At 44.2% G+C, this 26,276-nt stretch overlaps 1 long non-coding RNA gene across 1 annotated transcript in view; it reads left to right on the top strand.

Moving 5' to 3' along the window:
• Nucleotides 1-25,402, top strand: part of LOC308514188 — a 28,113-nt gene extending 2,711 nt beyond the window's left edge. Inside the window, exons 2-4 of the long non-coding RNA XR_013995575.1 lie at nt 13,984-14,162; nt 24,923-25,047; nt 25,265-25,402. This is a non-coding gene — a long non-coding RNA (uncharacterized lncRNA). The remainder of the gene's footprint in view (nt 1-13,983; nt 14,163-24,922; nt 25,048-25,264) is intronic.
• The last annotated feature ends 874 nt before the right edge of the window (nt 25,403-26,276 follow it).

Consider the following 26,276-nt stretch of genomic DNA (forward strand, 5'->3'; position numbering starts at 1 on the left):
ACCACCCACACCTGCTGATGGTGTGGAGTGGGGCCGGTGCCAGCAGCAGGTGCAAGCAGGGCTGGTGCTGTCAGTGGGTGTGAGTGGCGGCTGCTGCCCTGATTGCCCCTCAGGAGCAGGGGGAGGTAGAGAAGCCCTCAGGGGCGATCAGGGCTGACAGCCACCATTCGCACCCACTGCTGGCACCAAGTGATTCGGCGCCAGCAGCAGGTGCGAGCAGGGCTGGTGCCAGCAGCAGGTGTGAACGGAGCAAAGAATTTTCAGTAACCGCCAGAGGCTTGCCCTAATGAAAGCAACTGGCACCCTGCCTTGGTCTAGCGCCCCCGCTCACCTGCTCCACCATCCTGCCACAGCTAACACCCACCATGTTCCACACATGCCCCCTGGTGGTCAGTGCACGTCATAGTGACCAGTTGTTCAGTTGTTCTGCCGTTCAGTCTATTTGCATATTAGCTTTTATTATATAGGACTAGAGGCCTGGTGCACAAAAATTTGTGCACTCGGGGGGAAGGGGGACCTCTCGGCCCGGCCTGTGCCCTCTCGCAGTCTGGGACCCCTCGGGGGATGACCTCCTGCTGGCTTAGGCCCACTCCCCGGGGGGATTGGGCCTAAGATGGCAATCAGACATCTCTCTGGCAGCCCGGCAGCCCTTGGGGGATGTCCACTTGCCAGCAGGGAGCAGGCCTAAACTGCAGTCGGACATCCTTAGCGCTGCTGAGGAGGCAGGAGAGGCTCCCACCACCACCACTGTACTGGCAACCTGGCTTGTGGCTGAGCAGAGCTCCTCCCATGTGAGAGCAACCTGATCACCAGAGGGCAGCTCCTGCATTGAGCGTCTGCCCTCTGGTGGTCAGTGTGTGTCATAGTGACCAGTCATTCCCAGTCTTTCTGCTGTTAGGGACAGTTTTCATATTACCCTTTTATTATATAGGATAGAGGCCTGGTGCATGGGTGGGAGCCGGCTGGTTTGCCCTGAAGGGTGTCCTGGATCAGGGTAGGGGGTCCCGCTTGGGTGCCTGGCCAGCCTGGATGAGCGGCTGATAGCTGTTTGCAGCTGGTCACACCCCCTTCAGGGTGGGCATCCCCACTGGGGTGCCTGGCCAGTCTGGGTGAGGGGCTGAGGGCCGTTTTCAGGCTGGCGGGTGACTGAAGCTCCCAGCCTCTCCTTTTTTCCTTTTTTTTTAATTCTGGGATTTATTTACCTTCTATGGCTGTCACTGGAGCTGAGAGCCGGCTTTAGCTCTGAGGCTCGGCTCCAGCTCTGAGACCTTGGCTGCTGAAAGCAGGTATCTGGGTTTGTTTGGGTTCTATAATTGTAACCCTGTTGCGGTCCTGCTTGCTCCAGCTCTGACGACTGAAAGCAGGTTTCTGGGGTTTATTTAGCTTCTATAGTTGCAACATAGTTGCTTAGAGTGCAAGCTCAGAGGCCAGCAGCGGCAGGCGGGAAACCTTGGCTTCCTCTATCACTGGAGCAAGGAAGCCTCCTGTTCGCTTCAGCTGCCTGGCTGCCAGCCGCCATCTTGGTTGGCAGTTAATTTGCTTATCTTGCTGATTAGCCAATGGGAAGGGTAGCAAAGTTACGGTTAATTACCATGTTTCTCTATTATTAGCTAGGATAAGGCTAAGCGTCTGTCCAACCAGCTGATAGGTATGACATGAGGTGATCACCAGGGGGCAGACACTCAACGCAGGAGCTGCTGAGCTGTGGTGACTTGGCAGTGGCAGTTGTTGGGTGATGCACCCCAGAACCAATTCCTCGTGGGGCCACGCGATTTCACCTTCAGCAGTGGGTTATGTTGTTGCTGGGACACTGTCAGCCCCGAGTCTGGTTTACTGCACACTTGTGTTTGCGTTCCACACCCTGTACGACAGCACCTTGCAGAGTGCCCTCTCATACTCTGGGGCCCCTTGGGGGATGTCAGAAAGCTGGTTTCAGTCCGATCCCCACAGGTGAGGGACCCCACCTGCTGGAGGGACCCCGCTCACTCCGCAGACACCCTTTGAGCCGTGGTGCCACCTCTGGTACGGCTGGCAGGGGAAGGACTGTGGGAGGTTGGCTCCAGGGCGTGTCCGGCCCCTCTCACCCAGTCCCACCCCACCGGCTACCTTCTAATTAAGTTCCTTTCAGTGTGCACAAATCCATGCACCGGGCCAGTAGTTTAAGAATAATTGTGTGGCAGCAAAGTGGGAGGTGAATTTTAGAGAGAAACTGTAGACAGGGACACTGATGAAGGCAATCACTATAAGAATAATGGCTAGTATTTACTGAGCACTTCCAGTGTGCCATGCAGTATCTTTACTTACAGTTTATTTCATTTACTGCACACAAAATCCTGTTATTTCACTCCTCTTCACAAATAAGGAAAGTTAAGCTTAGAGAAGATAAATAACTTATCCGGTTCACCCATGGAGACAGAACTAGAAGTTGAACCAGATTGCAGTAGCTGGTATACAAATTAGTTATAATCTGAACGTATTAGCAGTGGAATTAGAGAAGATCCAAGAAATTATACTCTCTTTAAGTGACAGTATTTTCATACGTTAGAGGTGAGGAGTGAAAATGCCACAAATGTCACCATGGTTGGGCTCAATTCCTGGACTATCTTCTCCAATATTGGTCTCATCATGTATCTCCTACATATTTTTCTACAGTAAATAAGACACCAGTAAGCAGTTGTACCTTACTTTCCAAAAACTCATAATACCAAAATGAGGAAAGGATATAGAGTCTAGTTGGACTTGACCTTCTGTTGGGACTCCTCAGAAACCTCACAAGAAAGTGGCAACAGTACTGGCTTGGATGTGTACCAAGTTAATGCTTCCAAATATTCCTATTGGGAGTGCTCCCCAAATGTGAACTAGAATTTTCAAGGCATTTGCTCCTCTCTTGGCCTAGTATCTGTTTAAAGATGTATAATAGTTTCAGGGCACTGGAGGAGTCAGCAACCTCTACATTCTCCCTTTCTCCCCCTGCTCCCCAAAAGGCAGCCATACCAAGGAGCTAGTGAGTGTGCACTTCAGGAAGCACTGGATCACTTTGCATTCCCCTTGGTACTCTCCTCCCAATAACTGAAGACGGAAAAAACTTCCTTCTATGCCACTTCTCCCTACCATTTATACTTTTGGCCTTCTCCTGAGTGTAGATGGAAAATTAAAAACTGTATGTCAAAACTCCTTCAAACCCAGGAAAGGCTTTCACCTTCAAAAATTCTAGTATACATTTTATAACACATCGACTACTATATTTTCTTTGCTAATATTCTTACATCCTTCTGTGTATCTTTTGTCATTCTGATTAGTTTCTTAAAAACAAATTAACAAAAAAAAGACTAAGATCTGTCCTGCATATGGTAGTCAGTCTTGATTTGTCACTGTTTTCCTGATTTGTCTTTCCTGTTCAACATTTATCTTTGATGACAGCATCAGTGATATTCGAGAAAAAGTTTATTCGTTCAACAATGTTTATTGAATTAATTCTATATAGCAGGTACCTTAGAATGTGAGTACTGATTAATCTCTCTTGGAGTCATGCTTCTTAGAGGGTTTTTTTTTGGGGGGGTGGGGCAGGGGGAGAACAGGGTCATCAACACACCTTTGAGGGTCTGATAAAAGCCACAGAAACCTCCCAGAAAAACATATATACATAAAATAATTATGTTGAACCCTGTCATAAAGTCTAGACCAGCGGTTCTCAACCTGTGGGTCGCGACCCCTTTGGAGTTCGAAGGACCCTTTTACAGGGGTCGCCTAAGACCATCGGAAAACACATATATAATTACATATTGTTTTGTGATTAATCACTATGCTTTAATTATGTTCAATTTGTAACAATGAAATTGGGGGTCACCACAACATGAGGCACTGTATTAAAGGGTCGCAGCTTTAGGAAGGTTGAGAACCACTGGTCTAGACTTTCTGACTCTCTCAAAACCAAAGCAAAAAAACCTTTTTATTTTTTTAATCCTCACCCAAGGATATTTTTCCATTGATTTTTAGAGAGTGGAAAAGAGAGGGAAAGACAGAAATATTGATGTGAGAGAAACACAGGAGTGGTTGCTGGGGAAGAGCCTGTTTACCTGAGTAGAACCTGGGACCCTTCGGTCCGCAGGCCAAAACTCTATCCACTGAGCAAAACTGGCCAGGGCCAAAACAAAAAAACTTTAAATCCAAAAGATCCTCTTCAGTGTGATGTGGTTAGTGTTTACCACTGTGTGAACACATATGATCTCTATATCGATAAGTGTGTACGTAGTCATTCATATGTAATTGATCATCTAATATTAAAGGGAATTATATTAATACTTGAACTGCTTGGTTTTTTATTTTATCAAATAAGACTCTAAGGCAAAAACTGGCCATTTTTCTGCTACTAGAATTTGGAAGGCAAAACACATTCCAGCATTGTTTTTTCTTTAAGGTAAGCATTCTAATTAATCACTGATAATAGCATTTTTCAAATTATAATATGCCATATTGGCAAACCTAGTCTTTGACATTTTGAAGTTGTAGTCTCTTATTTTAAATTTTGTGCTACCTGAAACGTATAATTAAATTCAGCTCTGATCTGGAGTACATAAATGAGATTTCCCATGAAACATTTTCCCATGAGATTTAGTACAATTGATGTTTCAATAAATGTTTGTTTATTATCTTGAAAACATTTTCACTGAGAGAATGCGTAGTGATTGCATGAGTAATTTTCATAGCAGTGTATCATGGGTTTCTTTGTATTCCTTCCCTTGTGCTGCTCTTCCTGATTAACACCAGCATTTGCTACATTTTATTGCAGAAGGACTTAGATGGAACCCTGTCATTTGGACCCTGTGATCTCTAAATTTGTGTAAAACTTGTATGTTAAAGGGCACAGAGAAGGGGGCGGGGAGCTGTCATTGGAGAATGTCCTCTATATATGAATAGTTAATGATGGGGTAACTGAATACAAAACAAAATTTGTAGACTTCTACAACTCCTTACCTCTACCTGGAAACTTGTTGCAATGATTATTATTTCAGTAAAACAAGGTTATTGAGACTCCCAAAAGGATGAGATTCCAAGTGGCTTAGGAATCCAGTGTGACAGATTTCCTTGTTGCTGGATGAAGTCTATTTTAAATGGTAAAAGGAGCTGATTACGACATAAAGAATCTACCCCTAAAAGTGATCTATAGGCAGAACAAACATGATCAAAAACCACTAGGAAACATTGAGGTTCTTCCATGGGCAAGGCACTCTAAAAGGTACCAGGCTTGCAAAGAATTACCCCTCAGTTCAGTGCTCACAGCTAACGAGCTGTAACCTGCATGAGGACAGGAACTGTATTTTTATTGATGTTGGTTTTTGTTATATATTCTTACTTATGCCTCAATACTTACAACCATGTCTGAAACATAATAGTTGCTAAATAAATATATGTTGAACACTTGAATCAACAACCATTGAGAGAAAAAGAGGAATTAAATGAAAAAGGACAGCTTCTCTTACAATGTAGCTTTTTAAAAGGAAAATATTATGTTCTCTCTTTTTTTATTCCTGGCCCCAGGATATGTTTTTATTGATTTTTAGAGAGAGGAAGGGAGAGAGAGAAACATTGATGGGTTGCCTCCCATATGCACTCTGACTGGGGATCGAACCCCCCACAACTTAGGTATATACCCTGACCAGACATCAAACCCACAACCTTTTTGGTGTATGGTATGACATTCCAACTAATTGAGCCACCCAGCCAAGGCTATTACGTTCTTTTAAAACACCTTGATTGTGTAATATTTATACCTACAAAATTATATGGTAAATGTAAATTATTAAGCAAAATATTAAAGTGAACCCACCACCCATTCAAATAACTAGAAAATTACCAATTTTGTGGAAAATACTTGTGTACTTCCCACTGTCAAACTAGGTGTGCCATCTTATGGATCCTAAATGGAACTACCAAAACAGGGTATTATATCTGTTAGTGTCAGGAGATGGTTTTTGCACAGATTAAGAGAATACCTGTTTATGTATATGTAGCTTATTTCCAAAGGAGTTTATACAGCATTTTGAAATTTATTTTCTTTGATAATTCTTAATTTTAGCTCTCTAGGAAAGAATGCACAGAAATCTAAGAAGCCCCTCACCCCAATTTTCATTGTTTGTTGAACCCAATAAATATTTTCTAGGCACCATTTTATTTTTTTTGCTTTTGAAATTGTTTGGATCAAGAGACTGAGTCTTTGAAGTAATTGGGTGCAAGTGCTGACAGGCATGTTTTATGAAAGCTGTGGTCAGCTGCTCACACATGATTGTGAAATACAACAGTCTTCCTTTTTCCTTTTTATATCGCTGGGAAGTGATGAGGATAGATTGTTTCCCATTGCAACTAGGACGTATGGAATTCACTCTTTCCATCCCCTGCTGATGCACCTTAATGTTTATCTTTTGTCACATAAAGGATCCAATTCCACAGCACTTTGGTTCACAGTGAACATGGGGAATAGATAGCAGGAAACATTTTTCAGCTATTTCAAAATTACAACTAAAATATTACAGAAAAAAGATTCTGATTCTAAAGTAAATTATGGAATTTGTCTCTAAACTTTGTTTTATTCAAAACAGATCCAAATAGGATTGTTTTGCCTCCCTTCCCACTAATACAATTGGAGACATTGAAGTATTCTAAGGATTGCTTTTGATGGGCGTCCTGAAATTTTATCTGGGACAAAAATGGTAATTCTGTTTAAAGTTGTTGATTTCATGAAGCTTTAAACTGCAGTCTATTTCACACTGATTTTCAATTTTCTTCAGTATTTGTGGAGGTTTTAATCCCTTTCAAGAGGAAATGTGATTATTATAGTAGAGTAGAAGGCAGCATTTGGACATGGCTGACAGTGCAAGCATTTGCTGTAACTAATTTTCATCTGTATGGATACTTACAACTGAACCAAAAACATCACCTTATCAATCATAGAGGACTATAGGGGACTTGCATCCAAATCATTTAACTTCTCAGGGCTCCCTTTTCTGCTCAATAGAAACGTAGGCTGAGATTACCTTCTTCCTGCTGCCTCCTGGAAGGTTAATGCATCTCATGATTTAATTATCAGATCCCCTTTCTTTAGAATTTTATCTCGGTTTGACTCTTGTTATTATTGACTTTAGGCAACAGGGTAAAGTATTATTTCCACATTGAGCCCAATCAGAAGATGGTGACCTCCATATTTTTCTGTTTATTTTGGTCATATATTTTAAGATTTTTACAAATATTTAAAATTCTGGTCAAAACTTAAAGTATTCTTTTGTAGTCTGGCTCTAATAGTTTATTTAAAACATATTTGAGAAAGCTTTTGGTTTTTACTTCTAGTTCAATTCATGTTTCAAAATGTCTATAATTCATCTACATTTGCTTTTACTCTTAAAATACGCTGAATATCCATTCTCTTTCCAGTAGAAAAACATTGTGATCAGAACCCAAGGGCTGGATTCTTCCCTTTTGGGTGGGTACCAGCTACACATCCTCTCACTGTTCCCCAAAATACATCTAGCTGAAGGAGAAATAGTTTCTTGTCTGCTGGTGCCTGTGAAGTGTCGGTGAAGCACTGTTAGAATTCCCCAGGGAGGGGTCTCGTGGACCCAGATAAGCAGTAATCCGGAGGTTTCTAACCGTGGTAAACGGACCCTTAGTAAAACTATGACATGGTTTACACCCATTCACCCTGGTTTCCACTTTCTCCTCCCTGGTCTTCGAGTCATAGCTTCCATTCTCAGACATTCAGGGTCTTGATTTGGTATCCTCCACAGTACACCTTCTCCTAAAGCTCACTTTCTGGAAAAGATGAGTTATTAATATGCTAAAGTGAAATTTAGGTTAATGTCTTATCTCTCTCAGGGATATGCGCATTTCAAACGTTTCTTTTTTTTAAAAAAGATGTTTTTATTGATTTTTTTAGAGAGGAAGGGACAAGGGTAGAGAGATGGAAACCCATGAGAGAGAAACATCAATCGGCTGCCTCCTGCACGCCCCTTACTGGGGATTGAGTCCACAACCCGGGCACATACCTTGACTGGGAATCGAACCGAGGATCTTTTGGTTTATGGGTTAACGCTCAACCTGTGTAACATCATATATGCATATTTAATAAAGAATTCTTACAAGTAAAGAAAACGACTCCAATAAAATGGGTAAAAGTCATGATTAAGCAATTTATCAAAGAGGAAATACAAAGGATCATAAATATTTAAACATAAAGTAGTATATTTCTGGAGCTAATGTACAACACGGTGACTATATTGTACAGATTTGTGCACATTGAAAGGAAATTAATTAGAAGGTGGCTGGCGGGGCGGGACTGGGCAGGACGGGCTGGACATGCCCTGAAGCCAACCTCCCGGGGTCCCTCCCTGGCCGGCCACACCTGGGGTGGTGCCATGGCTCGAAGGGCATCTGTGTAGTGAGCGGGGTCCCTATAGCAGGTGGGGTTCCTTGGCCTTGCCTGCAGGGGTTGGGTCAAATCCTGCTCTCTGATATCCCCTGAGGGGTCCCGGATTGCGAGAGGGCCATTCTTGGGTGATGCACCCCAGAATTGGTCTCCCTCCTCTCTGGTTCTGGGGTGTGTCACCTGAGAACCACCACTGCCAAGTCACGGCAGCTTGGCAGTTTCTGCATTGAGCGTCTGCCCCCTGGTGGTCAGGGCATGTCATAGCTACTGGTTGGACAGTCACTTAACCTTATATATATACTAGAGGCCCAGTTTACAAAATTTGTGCACAGGTGGGGTCCCTAAGCCTGGCTGGTGATCAGGGCCGATCTATGGGGTGATTGGCAGCGGGGAGGGGAGGCCCGCTGGCACCCACCTTGGCCAGCCTGGTGCTGCCGGCTCACCAGCCCCGCCCCCTGCTGCTGCCGGTTGCCTCTCTCTGCGGGGCAACTGGTGGGGTGATCGGAGGCCTCCACTGGCACCTGCCTTGGCTGGCCTGGGGCCTGTGGGCTGGGGGCGGCTCCTGCTTTGAGTGTCTGCCCCCTGGTGGTCAGTGTGCCTCATAGTGACCGGTCGTTCCACCGTTCAGGCGATTTGCATATTAGGCATTATCCTATCTAATAAAAGAGAAACATGGTAATTAGCCGTACCTCCGCTACCCTTCCCATTGGCTAATCAGGGCGATATGCAAATTAACTACCAGCCAAGATGGCGGCCGGCAGCCAGGCAGCTTCAAGCGAACATGAGGCTTGCTTGCTTCAGTGACGGAGGACTCCAACGTTCCCTCCCTGCCGCTGCTGGCCTCTGAGCTTGCAGTTTGAAACATTGTTACAAATATAGAAGCTAAACAAAACCCCAGAAACCTGCTTTCAGCCAGCTGGGATCTCAGAGCTGGAGCTGAAACAGTGTTTTGATTATAGAACCTAAACAAACCAGATACCTGCTTTCAGCAGCCGAGGCCTAAGAGCTGGAGCCAAGCCTCAGAGCTAAAGCTGGCCCAGAATAAAATAAAAGAAGAAAAGGAGCGGTTGGGAGCTTCAGTCACCCGCCAGCCTGAAAACAGCCCTTAGCCCCTCACCCAGACTGGCCAGGCACCCCAGTGGGGACCCCCACCCTGATCCAGGACACCATTCAGGGCAAACCAGCCAGCTGCCACCCGTGCACCAGGCCTCTATCCTATATAGTAAAAGAGTAATATGCCTCCCGGCACCAGGATCAGCATGACGGGGCAGCGCCCAAACCCCCTGATCGCCCTGCGGCTCTGTGTGTGATGGGGCGGGGCCACAACCTCCCTATCCGCCCTGCCCTGTTCCTGACAGGGGAAGGCACCCCAACCCCCTGATCAGCCCTGCTCTGTGCCTGATAGGGGGGAGCTCCCCAATCCCCTGATTGCCCTGCGGCTCTGTGTGTGACAGGGTGTGGCCCCCACCCCACGGGCCCTGCTCTGTGTGTGATGGGGTAGAGCCATAACCTCCCCATCTGCCCTGCCCTGAGTGTGACAGTGGCAGCACCCCAACCCCCTGATCAGCCCTGCTCTGTGGGTGATAGCGGGCGGTGCCCCAACTGCCCCCCCACGGGCCCTGCTCTGTGTGTGACGGGGTAGAGCCATAACCTCCCCATCGGCCCTGCCCTGAGTGTGACAGGGTGCGGCGCCCCAACCCCCTGATCCGCCTTGCTCTGTGTGTGACAGGGGGTGGTGCCCCAACTCCCCTATCGGCCCTACTCTGTGAGTGACAGGGAGGAGCTCCTCAACCCCCTGATCGACCCTGTTCTGTGTGTGACAGGGTACGGAGCCCCAATGCCCCTGATGGGCCCTGCTCTGTGAGTGACAGGGGGCAGCGCCTCAACTCCCTGATTGGCCCTGCTCTGTGCCAATCGACCTTACCTTGAGTGTGACAGGGGGGCGGTGCCCCAACCCCCCAATCGGCCCTACCCTGAGCATGACTGAGGGTGGCATCGCAACCTCCTGATCCGCCCTGCTCTATGCATGACAGGGGGCGAAGCCCCAACTCCCCAATCAGCCCTGCTCTGAGCCCGACCAGGGGCTGCACCTAGGGATTGGGCCTGCCCTCTGCCACCCGGAGCAGGCCTAAGCCAGCAGGTTGTTATCTCCCGAGGGGTCCCAGACTGCGAGAGGGCATAGGCTGGGCCGAGGGACCCCCTCTCCCCACCGAGTGCACAAATTTTTGTGCACCGGGCCTCTAGTTATATAGGATAGACTAGAGACCTATCCTTAGCACTGCTGCAGAGGTGGGAGAGGTTCCCACCACTGCCACTGCGCTTGCCAGCTATGAGCCCAGCTTCTGGCTGAGTGGCGCTCCCCCTGTGGGAGTGCACTGACCACCAGGGGGCAGCTCCTGCGTTGAGGACCTGCCCCCTGGTGGTCAGTGCACAGTATGGCAACTGGTCATTCTGCCATTTGGTCTATTTGCATATTAGCCTTTTATTATATAGGATACCTGGAAGTTGGCTTACCACACACACAAATGGTAATCATGTGAGGGACTGGAGGTGTTAGCTAACCTTACTGTGGTAAACATTTCGTGATATCAAATCATCACATTGTATGCCTCAAACTTACACTGTTACATGTCAATTATCTTTCAATGAAGCAGAAAAAGAAATAGTCTATATAGTTCATCCTCTCTTGATTCCCAAGAACTCAGTGCTCTCATCTACTTAAAAGCAGAACTGCATCTTCTTGAGCTGTTAAGGTTCACATTAGGCCCAGTCTTCTCCCAATAATATAACTTTGCATTTTCTGCTTCTCCTGGCCAGGTGCCAGGATAGGCCAACTCGGGGACAGAAAGAGAACAATTATGACCCACTCAAAACCCTAGTTCAGCTAACTAGGGGATGGCAATGCAGAGGGTGGGAATGTTTAAGTAGTCATAATAACAAGAGCAAAAACACCTTGAATGACTTCTCAGTAAGACGCTGTTTTCCCAACGGATTATGGGTGAGCTTTTTAAACTTTGTTAAATGTCAAACCAACTGATAGAGTCAAATGTTGGTAATCATTCAGAAGGGTTATTTCTTATCAAATAGAGAACCGTGTTGCGAAATCATTATCTGCAGTCTAAAACAGTTGGTAATCTTGGTGGGAACCTCAACTCAAAGGTCTTCTGGGTTTATTGTTTAACTTCCCTTCAGAAATGGGTAGCATGGAGGGAGAAGTTACCACGGGACACCATGACTGGCAAGGTGAGTGACCCTAACTACTGCTAAAAAGGTGGGCTGGCTGATACAATGTAATACCAACTGCCAGAGCAGTTGAAAATTAGAAGAATGATTTGGTGCAAGCTCATGAAAAATCCTCAAGCATGATTTGCTCTGGTCCCCTTTTCAAACAAAGGAGCATGGAAGAAGAATACCCCTGAATTCCAAAGTGCCCCATCCAAGGACCCACACCTTGCCTGCCGTGAGGAGCCGCAGAGGAAGGAATTTACCCCAAGTGGAAAGTTCACTGAACAGGCTGAGCTGACTACTTGAAAATTACTTGTTCCAAAAGCCCTTCAGAAACCAGTAATCCTATTAGCGTGGCTTCTGGAACAGTTACCTACCTGCAGTAAAAAGTAATTAGAACTGTCAGCCAGCAAATAATTGCTCTGGTGCCTAAATGAACGGGGACTCTTCTCTGAAAGGAATTACTGTTCCTAAGTGAGTCAGCTCAGCCCATGGTCTTTGCTTTGGTTGCTGACAAATTGGGCCAACTGCCTAAACCAGTGAGGAAGGGTGAGAGGGGTGAGGGAGCTTTAAGTTGGAAACAAGGCAGGACAAGGGCTACCCCAAGTTTATCCAGCTGGAAGGCTTTCTTTTTTTTCCTTTGAAGGGCATTTCTGAGCCACGCTAGCACTGAGCTACCTTCAAGCCTTTCCTGAAAGCATAGGCACCCAAGGCTGCTCGAAGGTCAAGGACTTGGCTGCTGGCTGCATCATAAGACCTCTGAATCTCCGGCCTTTTCCTCCCATTCTTTGCCAGTGCTCACTACATTTACAAGGGAGTCTGGAGGACAGGAATCCCCACGCCCACAGCTGGGCAACAAGGTCAAGGGTGTCAAAGTAGGTCATTTCCAAAGGAAATCAATGGGAAGGGTTTGGCAAGGACAGGAGTCAATTTGTAAAAGGGAAACATTCCAGTAAATTGGAGCAATGCCTTTCTAATAAATAACAAAAGTCTCAGATGCTTCTCAGGACTCCTAAAGGGACCCGCTTTCACCTGCTGAAATGCCAGCTCTACTTAGCTAACGTCACTAACAGCTGGGAGAACTAGGGTACAGCAGCGCCTACTCTGGGGGGAGAAGATCAGAGTTCTGGCCCAGCCACACCATAACCAGGTGCACAGTTTTGGGCCAGCTCTTAGATTTTCCAGGCTACTGTTTTGTCACATGTAAAATGAGAGGAGCAGTTATCCTTGGGGCTTCTCCTACTTGGAAATTCTCTGCTAGATTTGGGGCACAGTGGGGCTGTGTGGTCCGAATGCTGGCGGAATGCTGTGGGTAGCGGCTTTGGGGATGAAGGTTTCAGGAGCTTTCAGGAAGCCTCGTTGAAAGGTTTTTAAAGGGCCCTTGTGCATGGAGGTCCAAAGGGCATGAGTAAGCCCTGGGGGAAACTTACACAAAAATGGCTGCAGATTTGGGAGGCAGTAGATTGTCAGGTAGAGGCCTGGCTCCATAGCAACCATGTGCCTGGCGCAAGTAACCGAGCTTGCTAGGCCTTGCTGTTATCCATTACCTTCTGCAAATGAGGAGGATGAAGCATTGCAGAGATGTCATATTGGTGAGCATTGCTGATGCAGAGAGAGGAGTCCAGCCCCGGAGCCACACGCTTCCTGCTTGGTCTTCCATCCCAGTAACAGCTAATTTGGCAACTCAGTTGCCTGCAAAAATAACAGACCTTATGTATTTGTCTGTGCACCAGCCCGTTTTTTGTTCTCTCTTTAGCTCCAAGTTTAATACTAATACTTACTCATAATATGAAATACCTAACTTAACTGCGGACACATTTACTACTTAGAGACCAATAATATTGGTTTAAATGTGTTGCTAAGAAGACATGAATAATTTCCTGAAAAATTATGCCTGGGGTAGTTGCATAAGTAACAGTAATTAAGCAAATGCCTGAGAGAATTATTTACCAATTATTAATTCAAAGTCTATTTTTTCTCTCTCCACTTTAGATGTACTTTATTATCATATCTATGAAAAATGTTAATAGAAAGATGTATATTTAATGAGCACCTATTAAGGATGTCATTTGACTTAATGCACTACTTTAAACAGTTTATCAACGATCATGCTTTTATAAATAACAATTTTTAATGCAAGGACAGGGGAAATAATTCACCTATTTTTTGCAAATCACTTTGTTCAAAATATTGAGTCAGGATAGTAAAAGCTGGAAACATTCCTTGGCAAGTGGAATGGGGAAACTGAGATAGAGAGCTGAACAAACTGGCCAGGCCACTTACAGCCAGCTGGAGGAGGTCGCCACCCTAGAGATAACATGTAGGCCTCTGTTGTATTTCAGGTCCAGGCCCAGAAAAGCCGCAAAACCAGGTGGGCAACACCAGGACCAGCTGCAATGACTAAGGCGCTGACCAATCCCTAGAGACCATGACCCTGAAAGGGCACACCTGGAAAACTGATGAGTATTCTGCTGAAACCCTCCCTGAGACCGCCCCTAAGATTCCCGCCTGCAAGAGACAGGTAAAAACCCTCAAAACCAAGGACCCAGCATGTGCTCTCCTTCCTGGGAGCACGCACAATGTCTTTCTCTTCCCCTTCACCTTCCCCCACTGGCAGCATCTCTAAACTCTCAGGGTCCCCACAAGACGAGGAGCCAGGGAGCAATGGACAGCTCACCCCCTGAAGCTGTCTCCAAGGCCCCCTTTTCTCTGACTTCCTAGTGAGCCAAAGAGGCCCGTCTCGTCCTCTCCTGTTACTTCCTCTGCGCTAAGCACTTCCTTGTCTCACTGTCCCCAGTGAGGGCTTATTATTTTAATAAGCCTACCCTCAAAATCACCTGGACTTGTGAAATCTTTCCTGCACGAAATCAAGAAACGACACAATACTGGCCGGCCCTGGGCAGACCCGATCAGGACCAGGTTCCCTGTCCCGCAACAATATTTTGCAGGCAAATCTGACCCTATGCAACTCCCTGCACCACCCATCAGACACGTTTTCAATGTAACATCCACATTCGTTCTGTAAGCGTTGGAGTGACACTCTTTGCGGAGCACAGGGCCGGGCACCGAAGTGCTGTAGAATTGAGAATGAGCACTTGAGTGCTTTCTACTTTCATCTCCCTTTGAGAGCTCTTTTCATCCTCAAGGTTGAAGCTTTCGAGAGCTCGTCTTTTTTTTCCAAGATTTTAAACTCTGTGCAGACAACTCTCAAGTCAAGGTTTTCAGCCCTGTAGCCCTCTAGGCCCACATCCCCACTCAGATGGGTATTCTATCTGAAACCAAACTCTTATATCTAGGACGGTCTTAGTCTGGAAGGCTTCTTTTGCTTAAAATGTGGGTGTGGCTAGAGGTGGGGAGAGGGGCAAGGGAGGTGTTCTAGGTAGAAGAGCAGCCACAGAGAATTAGGAATAAAAGTGTGTGTGTGTGGGGGGGGGGGGGGGGGGCGGCGCGGGGGGTGCACTGCCCAGCTCCTGGGGACCCTTCAGATTGGGAGGAGGGAGAGAGAACTGAAGCCATTAGCACTTGTGTTTGACTGAAGAAATAGTGGGTGGTGTTCAGTGTACAGATGGATTGAAAGGAGAACAGGCAAGGGGCTCAGCTAAGGGGCTGTTTTAATATAAAGTGTAACATAATGAGAGCATTGATTAAATGACAGACCATTTTGATCCTTTTGGAGGAGGAGAGGATCATAGACCCTTTGAGAACAGAATGAAAACTTGGGAGGTCTTCTCCCCAGAAAAATATGCACTCATTTACCCAGGAAGTGATGACACTATGTATAATTCAGGGGACCCAGTGGGTGATGAAATAAATGGGTTTGGGATCCCCAAAGGAAACAGGAATATTTGCACAGTGTAGCTGATAGAAGTCAATAGGAGGCTTGGGAAAGGAAGTCAGTTGGGAAAGAAGGGAACAGGTTTTGTTTCATACAACAGGACATGTGGACACGTAGAGATGTGCTTTCGGCAGCTGTGCAGGTATCTGGAGCTCTGAGGAGAGACCTGGCCGCATGGCCTGCCAGGGGGTGGGGGTGGGGGGTGGGGGGGTGTGGTGGGGGGGCGGAGATCTGAGTAATTCGATTCAATTGCAAGAGTTTACATTTTGAGAATGAATGACCTCCCTGGGTTAACAAAAAAAGCAGAAAGCAATCAATAAATAATGGAGGCGTAGCCCTAGCTGGTTTGTTTCAGTGGATAGAGCGTCGGCCTGTGGACTGAAAGGTGGGGGTTCGATTCCAGTCAAGGGCACATGCCCGGGTTGCGGGCTCGATTCTCATCATTGATGTTTCTATCTCTCCCTCTCTGAAATCAATAAAAATAGATTATAAAAATATATTTTTTACAAATAAAAATAATGGAAGTAAACAGTCCTTCAAGAGTTTGGGATTGCTGTTGCAAAAACCATACATAAAAAAAATAGGCACCAGGTGAATTCCTAAGTAAATCGTTTCATTAATATTTTAAGCTTAAAAATCAAACACAAGTTGCAAGAATCAAATCAGGTTAGAAGCTGACCATTTAAAGTGATAGTTGAAATAAGCTTAAGATGAACAGGTACATCAAGATGGCTAAACTTTTCACAGTCGTTTTCATGGTGTCTGTGTGTTGCCATGGAAGCAGTGTAAGTCCACATAACGTGCCTCTGTGATTCTGGCTCTCTGCCTCATCACCCGAGCTGGCAGCTGAAGCAGCAGGACCTTGACCCTGTAACCTGCACTCACGGGGCTTCTGGAGATTGATCTCCTGGGAACCGATGTGTAGATGTAGACTGCTCTCCCAGGAGAGAGAAGGGAAATGATATGGGTGGTTCCCAAAATATCCAGGCTGCTGCCCACTATATTCGAGAAATCGGCGCTCTGACGTTCAGCTTTGGGAATTCACTAGTTCTTCCAACTGGGGCAAGTGGCACACCTATTCCAGAGACTGCAGTGGGGCAGATCCCTGAACCCTCCTTCGGTCACTTTCCCAGCCTGTTGCCACCTTCCCACAGGGTCCAGCTGGGACTGAAGACACTATAGCAGTGATGGCGAACTTTTTGAGCTCGGCGTGTCAGCATTTTGAAAAACCCTAACTTAACTCTGGTGCCGTGTCACATATAGACATTTTTTGGTATTTGCAACCATAGTAAAACAAAGACTTATATTTTTTATATTTATTTTATATATTTAAATGCCATTTAACAAAGAAAAATCAACCAAAAAAATGAGTTCGCGTGTCTCCTCTGACACGCGTGTCATAGGTTTGCCATCACTGCACTATAGCCATGAACTGCCCTGGAACTGAACACTAGTCCTGACTTCTCAGAACCCACATTCTATTCACTACAATGAGGTCACCACAGCCAGGTTCTAAAGATTATCCCTAAATTATCGGGGTATTTCTGGGGACCATGATTTATTTAACAAAATAATTGTGGCAGTTTCAGAGGCCCTAAGTCATCTTTACTTCCCAAGGGCTATATAGCTTTGGGGACCTTTTATAGATAGTTATAATAGGCCTAAAAGAACTCCACTCCCAAGAACTTGCAACTACTGGAACACTATTGCTTGTTTAATTTTATAGTATTGTCCCTTATCAGAAAACATCAAATGACGAGAGAGGTGACTCAAGCCAAGGAGTCCAGTGTCTGGTCCTATTATCTGAGGAGCCACATTTTGGGGTAAGCCACAACTCTGGAGCCTTCACTGATGTTTGAAATGAAGACCCTGAGGTCCACACCTTCCCTCACCATCCAGGAAGAACCAGGGGGTCTTTGGAAGTGTTGAAGCAAAAGAAGATTTTTTTCCCTTGGCTCCAAAAAGCAAATTATCCACGACTGCCTTGGTCAGCTCAGCTGGAGGGACTGGGATGGCTTGCGGAGACCCGTCCTGGGTAAGGGGCTCCTAGAGGGGTCTGTACAGGCCTGATAAACGGAATGTGTTTAAATTAAGGAGGAGCAGGAAGAAGGGTTAAGGCCCAGAGAAGCCATCAGAGGTCCAAGGGTCTCGGAAAGGCTATAAGCAAGGAGCAGGTTGGGGGATAAGAAGTGAGGGCTCAGCCCAGATAGATGCTTATACGACAGACGAGTGAACTGGAACCATCCCTGTGACTGAGGAGGCCATGGCACAGGGGGACCTGTTCCAATCCAGGATGACCAAAGGGGTGAGCACAGAATGGCTAAGATATGCCAGAACAGACTAATTAGGAAAATTCTAGAAAACGGAGATTCTGTTATATGTTTGATACAGAAATAAAATGCCTACAATTAGAGTTTGGTGTTTCCTTGTGCGATGGGCATTTTGTATAACTTTGCAAAGGACCCATAAACGCTCATTAGTTACACAGCTCCCAACAGCTTCCTTCTGGTGTTTTGTGTGGCCTGGTCCCAGCCCCAGTAGCCAACAGGCTCCCCAGCCTCTGGGGCATTAGTAATGCAGCAACTTGTCATCAGGTCTATCTTTTGTGAAGGTGAGAGGTCTTTCCTTCCTGCCTTCATTCTTGCCACTGAATAGTGATCCCTCGTACCAAGTGATAAGCTCCTCCTCCTATTGGCACATTGAGGGTAAGCAGGCAGAGTGGGCTGAGCTGCTGGAGGAAGCCTGGGCCCTCCTGGTTGTGTATTTACCTCCTCCAGCTGGCTTGCTGGTGTGCAACCTGGACTCCCACTGAGCCCATGTGCTGCTTCTGTCACCTTGCCAATGGCTTCTCCTCACTCCCTACTGCTCTTCTCCCTCTCCTGTGATTGTGGGAGCAGCTCAGTGAGGCCCCCTCTAACCTTTCCTTGCCTCCCTGTGAGTTTCCCAGCAGGGGTGATGTTCTACATGGGGTGCCCCTCCTGGGAATGACACAGGGTTTCCAGGAGATGAAACAAACAAACAAACAAACAAACAAACAAACCCTAAGGTGGGGGGGGGGGTGCGGTGTCATCTCTGTATGTTCCCTCAGCCCTTAGAACCCAGGGCAGTGCTGGGAATCTTGTCCGTGCTTACTAAAAGAAATATGAAAAGAAATCAAACACATGGACACATTTAGGGCCTGGTAGTTCTGAAAGTTTGTAGGCTGATATGACATGGCAGTACTTTCAAACTCTCAGCTGCCTCTAGCTATTACACTGGGTCCCAGGGAACCTTGCTTTTGAGTGCTGTGGGCGACAAAACCATGACTTTTCAGTTGCTCAAGGGCAGGACACCAGGTTCTCCTGAGCATCCTGGTTCTGAAAGGTTCACTTCTGGAAGGTTCTTCGCAAGCCCACCGATGAGAAACCCAGTGTCTCTGGCTGGCATATTAGAGATGTTAATTTAGTCTTCTGCCTTTGTTACATGATCCCATTTAAAAGGAAAAACTCCCTAGCACTGTTTATCTGATTGCTTAGGGTCTCATGTTGTGATGTATAAAGTTTTACAGTAATTGAAAAAGTAATGAATAACACCCCAGGCAGTAAACAAATCACAAAGTTCATTAATTCCAAATACCGAACATCAATTTGTACAGTGCAAAATAACATTACCTACAGTGTAAGAATGGGAAAGTGGGAATTAATTTTATTTTAATTTTTAATGTACCCTTGACTGCTCATAAAAGATATTAAACATTAACATAATTTAATATATACACTGGCATTTATTAAACCACTGATTCATGAACAAATTAAGCATCATGTATTTTTTAAGTATTAAAGAATCAATAGTGATAATTAACTGGAATGTCAGAGGAAGTCATTATCAACATATTCTGCAGAATCCCCCATAGATTATGCAACCCATATGCTGAAGGACCGTGCAAGGTTGCCATCAGCTGCCTGATCAGCTCAAGAGAGGTTGGAAGACATCATGCCTTCACTTGTTCTGATGAATCAGTGAGCCAAACTTCTGAAGATAGTGACAAATCAGGAGATGAATTCCACCCTTGGTGCCACCTTCCCATCTAACAGGGAGAGAAGTGTTTCTTGAGTTTAGGCAAATCAAGCTGTGTTACGGAATTCTGCCTACAACACAGGCATCACTAATGATGCAGAATGGCAAACCAAACTGGGAGTGTTGCTTAGTCTGAATGACTGTCACCACTGTCACCAGACATTTCATTGCTGAGCTCTTCAAATTTGAAGGATCTGACTTGAATTTAGGCTTAAAAATTTTTTAAATACTTTTTTTATTTATTGATGAGAGAGAGAGAGGGAGAGAGAGAGAGAGAGAGAGAGAGAGAGAGAGAGAGAGAGAGAGGCAGAGAGAGAAACACTTTTATTTATGCATTCATTGGTTGCTTCTTATATGTGCCCTGACCAGGGATCAAACCCGCAACCTTGGTGTATGGGGACGATGCTCTAATCAACTGAGCTACCTGCCAGGGCTGAATTTTTATTTTTTAAATACAAAATCTAACTCAAAATAAGGAGCAAACTGAGATGATTTTTCACTAAAAGGAAAAAGTTGTCACTCTGAGGACTGGATTAGTTGGTAAACCAATCAGGAGCTAAACAAACATAGACTGTTGTGTTGGTTTTTTCCTAGTTGTAAAGTGGATTTACCCCCAGAATTCTGTGTGGTTGATGTTGAAGTTGAACACTGGATTCCGAGCTGCTAAAAAGAGAACGAATTGTGTCTGAAATTTGTTAGTATATTATTCTATATTTGTCTAATAGGGCCTTTTGGCTTAAATTATCTAGTTTGACAGGCTAACATGATCAAATTAATAAAATGATTGCCAAGTGTCCACTAAGTATACCCATAAATTCTATTAGTTAATATTTATTTAAGTTCATAATTTCCCCCCAAATGAATCACTTGCACTCAAGCTTATAATCTGCCTCATGACGGTGGCCTCTTTGCTGGTGCACCCTGTAGAGCCACTTTGGCTCATAGTTTGCAATTATTTATGCAAAATTAGTAATCAGAAATTGAACTTTATTTAAATAATCCTGGAAGAAATAAATTTGGGACTGAACTGTCCTTTTGTAAATAACTTCTTTCTCCTTTATTATAAAGGTAAGAATATTCATTATATATTATGCACTATAATATAAAGTTAAATGCATATATTTTCCACAACTCCATTGCCTAGATGTTACCTTGTTTACTTTGGGATGCATAAACTTTATTTTTCAAATATACATATAATATATTTTTCCCACAAGTGTGTTCATACTAAGCCTATTGTTTTAAAACCTTTAAGAAACATGTCATATCATAGCAGCTTCCATATTAATAAGTATAAATCGGTTTCATCACTTTTTTAAAAAATGCATTTTTTATTGATTTTAAAGGGAGGAAAGCAGAGGGAGAGAGAAACATTGATAGGTATTGATAGTTGCCTCCACACCCACTACTGGGGATTAAGCCAGCAACCTGGGTATGTGCCCTGACTGGGAATCGAACCAGCCACCTTTTGATGCACGGGACAACGCCCAACCAACTAAAGCCACACTGGCCAGGGTGATTTCATCACTTAAACCAATTCCAGTTTAAGGCTGCATAACATTTTACTGTATAGAACTTTAGGTTGTTTTTAATTTTCACTGTTTGTTATGGACTGAGTTATGTTCCTCCAGAATTCATGTTGAAGACCTCAGTGTGACTGTAAGGTTCAATGAGGTCATAAGGGTGAGGCCTTAATCCAATATGATTGGCATCTTTATATGAAGAGGAGAGACACCAGAGCAAAGGCCATGTGAGGACACAGGGAGAAGACCTGGCTGTCTGCAAGCCAGGAAGAGGTCTTGCCAGAAACTAGCCCTGCCAACACCTTGATCTTGGACTTCTAGCCTCCAAGAAATAAATGTCTGTTGTTTAAGTCACAATTTGTGTTTTTTATTTATTTATTTTTTTAAATATATTTTATTGATTTTTCACAGAGAGGAAGGGAGAGAGAGAGTTAGAAACATCGATGAGAGAGAAACATCGATCAGCTGCCTCCTGCACATCTCCTACTGGGGATATGCCCGCAACCCAGGTACATGCCCTTGACCGGAATCGAACCTGGGACCTTTCAGTCCGCAGGCCGACGCTCTATCCACTGAGCCAAACCGGTTTCGGCGCAATTTGTGTTTTTTAGTTATGGCATCCATAGCAGACTAACCCACCATTATAAACACAACAGATGCATATTTGAGGTAAATTCCTAGAAAAGGACGCGTTAGTTCAAAAGTATTCCCTGTATCGTCTCCTTCCCCCCTCTACCTGCCTTTATTATTTTCTCCTTAGACTTTCTTACACATATTACCAAATTCCTACAGTAGGTTTCTACCCAGTTATTTTCCCACTCTCAGTGTATATATGTCTTCTGCACATACTGGAATTTTCAGTCTTTTAAATTTTCACTATCATTTATTGTGGTGAAATTTGCATTTCTTTGACTATTAAAAAGAACAATATCTTTCCACATTATTTGCATATCTTGGTTTGTGAATTGCATTTTCATTTCATGTTCCCATTTTTATGGGGGAGAGTCATATTTTTCTTATTTATAAGAGATCTTTATATGTTTTCAGGTATTAATTCAGATGACATAGTTTTTAAACATTTTTTTGTTGCTTCACTTTTTATATTTGTTTTTGACAGGTTTTTTTCATAGTTCGGAAGTTTAAAAAAAATCTTAATTTAGTAAAATCTATCAACATTTTCTTTTCAGAATTTCTAGCTTTGGTGTCATGTTTAGAAAGATCTTATTTGCCCCAAGATGTAAAAAATACCTATATTTTTTTTGTTTTTGCATGTGTTTTTAAAATATTTAATCTTTGACCCAACTAGAATTTATTTGGTATTAAGGAGAACTGGAGCTATAATAACATTTTTCCGCTGAATTAAAATTTATTTTGAGATCATTATCTCTTCGCTGATTTGAAATGCCATACAGATGATGGAGTACGTTCTGTTTCTGTACTCCATATTCTGTGCTATTATGTCTACCTTGTTTTAAACCAATTCCATACCATTCAAATTACTGTGGACTATTACAGCAATATATTTTAAATCTGGTAGGGCAAGTTTACTTGACTATTTAAATGGCATTCTCAGCTCATATTGCATGGTTATAAACCATAGCTCGGGTGTGATGAAAAGAGTGTTGCTATTACCAGTTGAGTCTTTTATTTCATTGCTGCTGCAATTACACTGAAAAAATTTCTCTTCCATGGTCCCACCACATCATCTCATGAACATTATCTGCTAATGTGTGCGCTTCTCATTCTGGATTATGAGATCCTTGAAGGCATCTAAAATGATGTTTCCCTCACCTGAGATGATATTTTATCACCAGTGTAGAGGATAGTACTTAGCATGTAGTTGAAAAATATTAGTGTTCTTTTTTTAAATAAAAAAATAAGCTTTTTTTCCATCTGTTTCAGTAACTTTCACTTATTTCAGTTAATTTTTTTCTTGCATTGAAGCATCATGTCAGTATCTCAAATTCTTGGGTTAATTAACCTAAAATTCTTATAAGTTGTTTATAAAACTATGATTTGAAATAGGTCATCTTTGTTTAATAAGCCTACCTTCGGTGACTCTATTCCAACAGGTGTTAAACTCCTACTATATTCTGTAGAAGATCTTGCAGGATGGACTCCCGGTGGCTGAGTCTAAAGGGACCGAATGAAGGAGGGAGTGTTTGTTACATTATATTTTGGTCAGGGCTGAAACAAGCCTAGCCCTGTATCTAATCTTATTTCTGGAAATGGCTTTTCCTGATCTTATTTTCTACCACAGTGAATAAAGGAGAGTAAAGGGAGGAGAGTTGAATCTCCTCTCCCTTTCTCAGTGGGTACACAGGGATTTCCATTTTTTCTATAATTTATTTCTTTTAAATCAGGGTTTTTCAGGCTCGGCACTCTTGACATTTGGGGCCTGATGATTCTTTCTTGGGCTGTCCTGTACATTGTAGAATGCTTAGCAGCATCCGTGGGCTCTGTCCACTAGCTTCAGTGCCACTCCCCATTTATGACAACAGAAGATATTTCTGCACGTTGCCAAATGTCCCTGGAGAGGAAAATTGCCACTCCCCCAGCCCCCAGTGAGAACCATTGATTTATAATAAAAAACAAATAAGCACAAATAGAATAAATTAAGGAAAAAGAAGAAAATGTTAATATGTGCTAAATTGGGGACAGGGGTGAGCACACAATAATATGCTGTATTATTCAACATCTTTAAACTCTTCCCACAGACTCAAAAGGAAAATGTATCTTGTTAGTCTTTTTTATAGAAGATATAAATCTTTTAGCTTTTGGATCATTGAAGGTGATGTTTCCAATAAACTGCTGCCTTCCTTCCACCACAGGCTGGACACACCCTGGCAGAACCAACCCATGGGGATGCTGCTCTCTGATCTGCCCCTTCACACACTTCTTTCAGAGATGATGGCAATTCGTCTTCACTCCTGATGCTGTCTGTCGGCCAGTTTATTGTTTCTGCCTGATCTTCAGAAATCTGTGACCCCCCCTCCTTCATATTCCTTGCTGTCTAACCCATTCTTTGTACGTCCACAGAGTGATTTTTCTAATAGTTGATATTTCCCATATTTAAACTCCTTCAAAATAAGATCCAAACACCGTAGAATGGTGCAATAATTGCTATGTGATTCCTCTGCAGATCAGCTGGAGTTGGCACAGACTCATAGGTTAAGGGCACGGTCCCTCATAAGACTGCTCTCAGTTCAGATGCCAGGCACAAGTTCAGAGATCCCCAGGCTACCCACACTTCTGACCAACTGGCTACAAATTTGGTCAATTACCTAAGGTATGATCCTTTGCTAGAACATTTGATAAACAGAACTCTCAGGAAAGTGGTATACTCACGGTGATAGTTTAATGAGAAAGGGTTACACATCAGGACCAGCCACATGAAGAGACACATAGGGCGAGGTCGGGGAGCGTCCTGGATGTTGGGCTTCTGTGCCCTTTCCCTGTAGAATCAGGACGCACCGCCCACCCGCACACTCATGCACTCACCAAGCAGGAAGCTCACCGGAGCCTTGGTGTCTCGAGTTTTATGGGAGTTTCATTATGAGGGCATGATTGAACTCCATCTCCAGCCCCTGTCCACTGCCTAGCGGTCAGCTGGCTCAAAACCCCAACCTTCTAATCACATGGTCCATGGGGAGTCCACATCCTGAGTCATATTGTTAGCGTAAACTCAGGTATGGTCAGGGACCCACCATAAGTAATAAAGAATCACTCAGGAAATTCCAAAGATTTGGTGTTTCCCTCTGAAGAACCAGGGACAAGGACCAGACAAATTCTCTGTCGTACAACACACGGCATTCAGGTCCTACCCCAGCCATTCTTCCCAGCTCACCCCATCCTCTCTCATTTCAGTGCCCGGGTTGAGCGTCCTTGAACACACCTTGCTGTTGTAGACCCTGCACATGCTATTCCCTCTGCCTACCTTTGTTTTCTCCTTGGCCTGTCCAGTGAAGTCCTCCTCATCTGTCAAGACACAGGTAAGCAGCTCCAGCTCAGTGGAGCCCCTGGCCCCACTCCCCAGTGCTGGCTGAACTCCTGGTTCATTTCTAGATTATCTTTGCACTTACATCTTCGGGCCAGGATTGTTTGTTGAGATGCCTGTATGCACTGCTGGTACACAGTACAGTGACTTTCCCGAGCAAGTGTTTTGTGGGGCTTTGCCTTTATTATTGGAAGTTATACTTGTCTCTTTAGAACGTGCCCTCTGCCCCTCCTTCGCTGTCCTTTCTGGCACCTCACTCCTCATGCTCTGGCGCAGTGGCAGTTCATCATTACAGACATCCCCCTTAGCTTCTGATGGGTGAGCAAAGCAACCACCGAAGATCTTGTGGCTGACAGTCCTGCCTGGCCATTCGTGCCTTGGCGAACTCGTGGATAACATTGCTGAGATGACACAGGTAAGGCTTTTTAAATATCTAGAAATAAGGAATGGTTAAGTATATCATGATCCTACCCCTTAGATGAAGTATTATAAAGGGTGTCCCAAAATTCACACAAGAAGTAATTTTTGATAGAAAACACAGGTTTATAATAAAAAATATTAATTTTTTATTGATTCATAAAGTATACAGTATAGGGTTACATATGGAATAGCATATCGGGTAAATGGCCTCCACGGATTTGCTGGCACATACACACTCTTTTGTTATTGCCTGAGCAGCCGCATTTTTGCATTTTCGAAGAATGGTCCAATGATGCCTCCAGCCCAAAATCCGCACCAAACAGTGACACGTTGTGGATGCATTTGTTTCTCAACAATCACTCGTGGATTTTCTGAACCCCAAACGCGACAATTTTGTCGATTAACCAAGCCATCAAGATGAAAATAAGCCTCATCGAAATTCAGCCACATTTATGCAAAACGGTCATGGAAAATTTCAACAAAAGAGTGTGTATGTGCCAGCAAAGCTGTGGAGGCCATTTACCCGATATGCTATTCCATACATAACCCTATACTGTATACTTTACGAATCAATAAAAAATTAATATTTTTAAATTATAAACCTGTGTTTTCTATCAAAATTACTTCTTGCGTGAATTTTGGGACACCCTTTACATATAAAACATGTTTATGAGATTTGTATTAAAACAGAGAGATGCTTGTGTATTTATTGTACTTGGAAGAAAAGCAATCACAACCATGATGAAAAAATATGTAAACTAAGACACCCAACAAGCATAAAAGAAAGAAAGAAAGAAAGAAAGA

Source organism: Myotis nattereri (assembly GCF_964212035.1).
Source record: "Myotis nattereri genome assembly, chromosome: 1".
Lineage (NCBI taxonomy): Eukaryota > Metazoa > Chordata > Mammalia > Chiroptera > Vespertilionidae > Myotis > Myotis nattereri.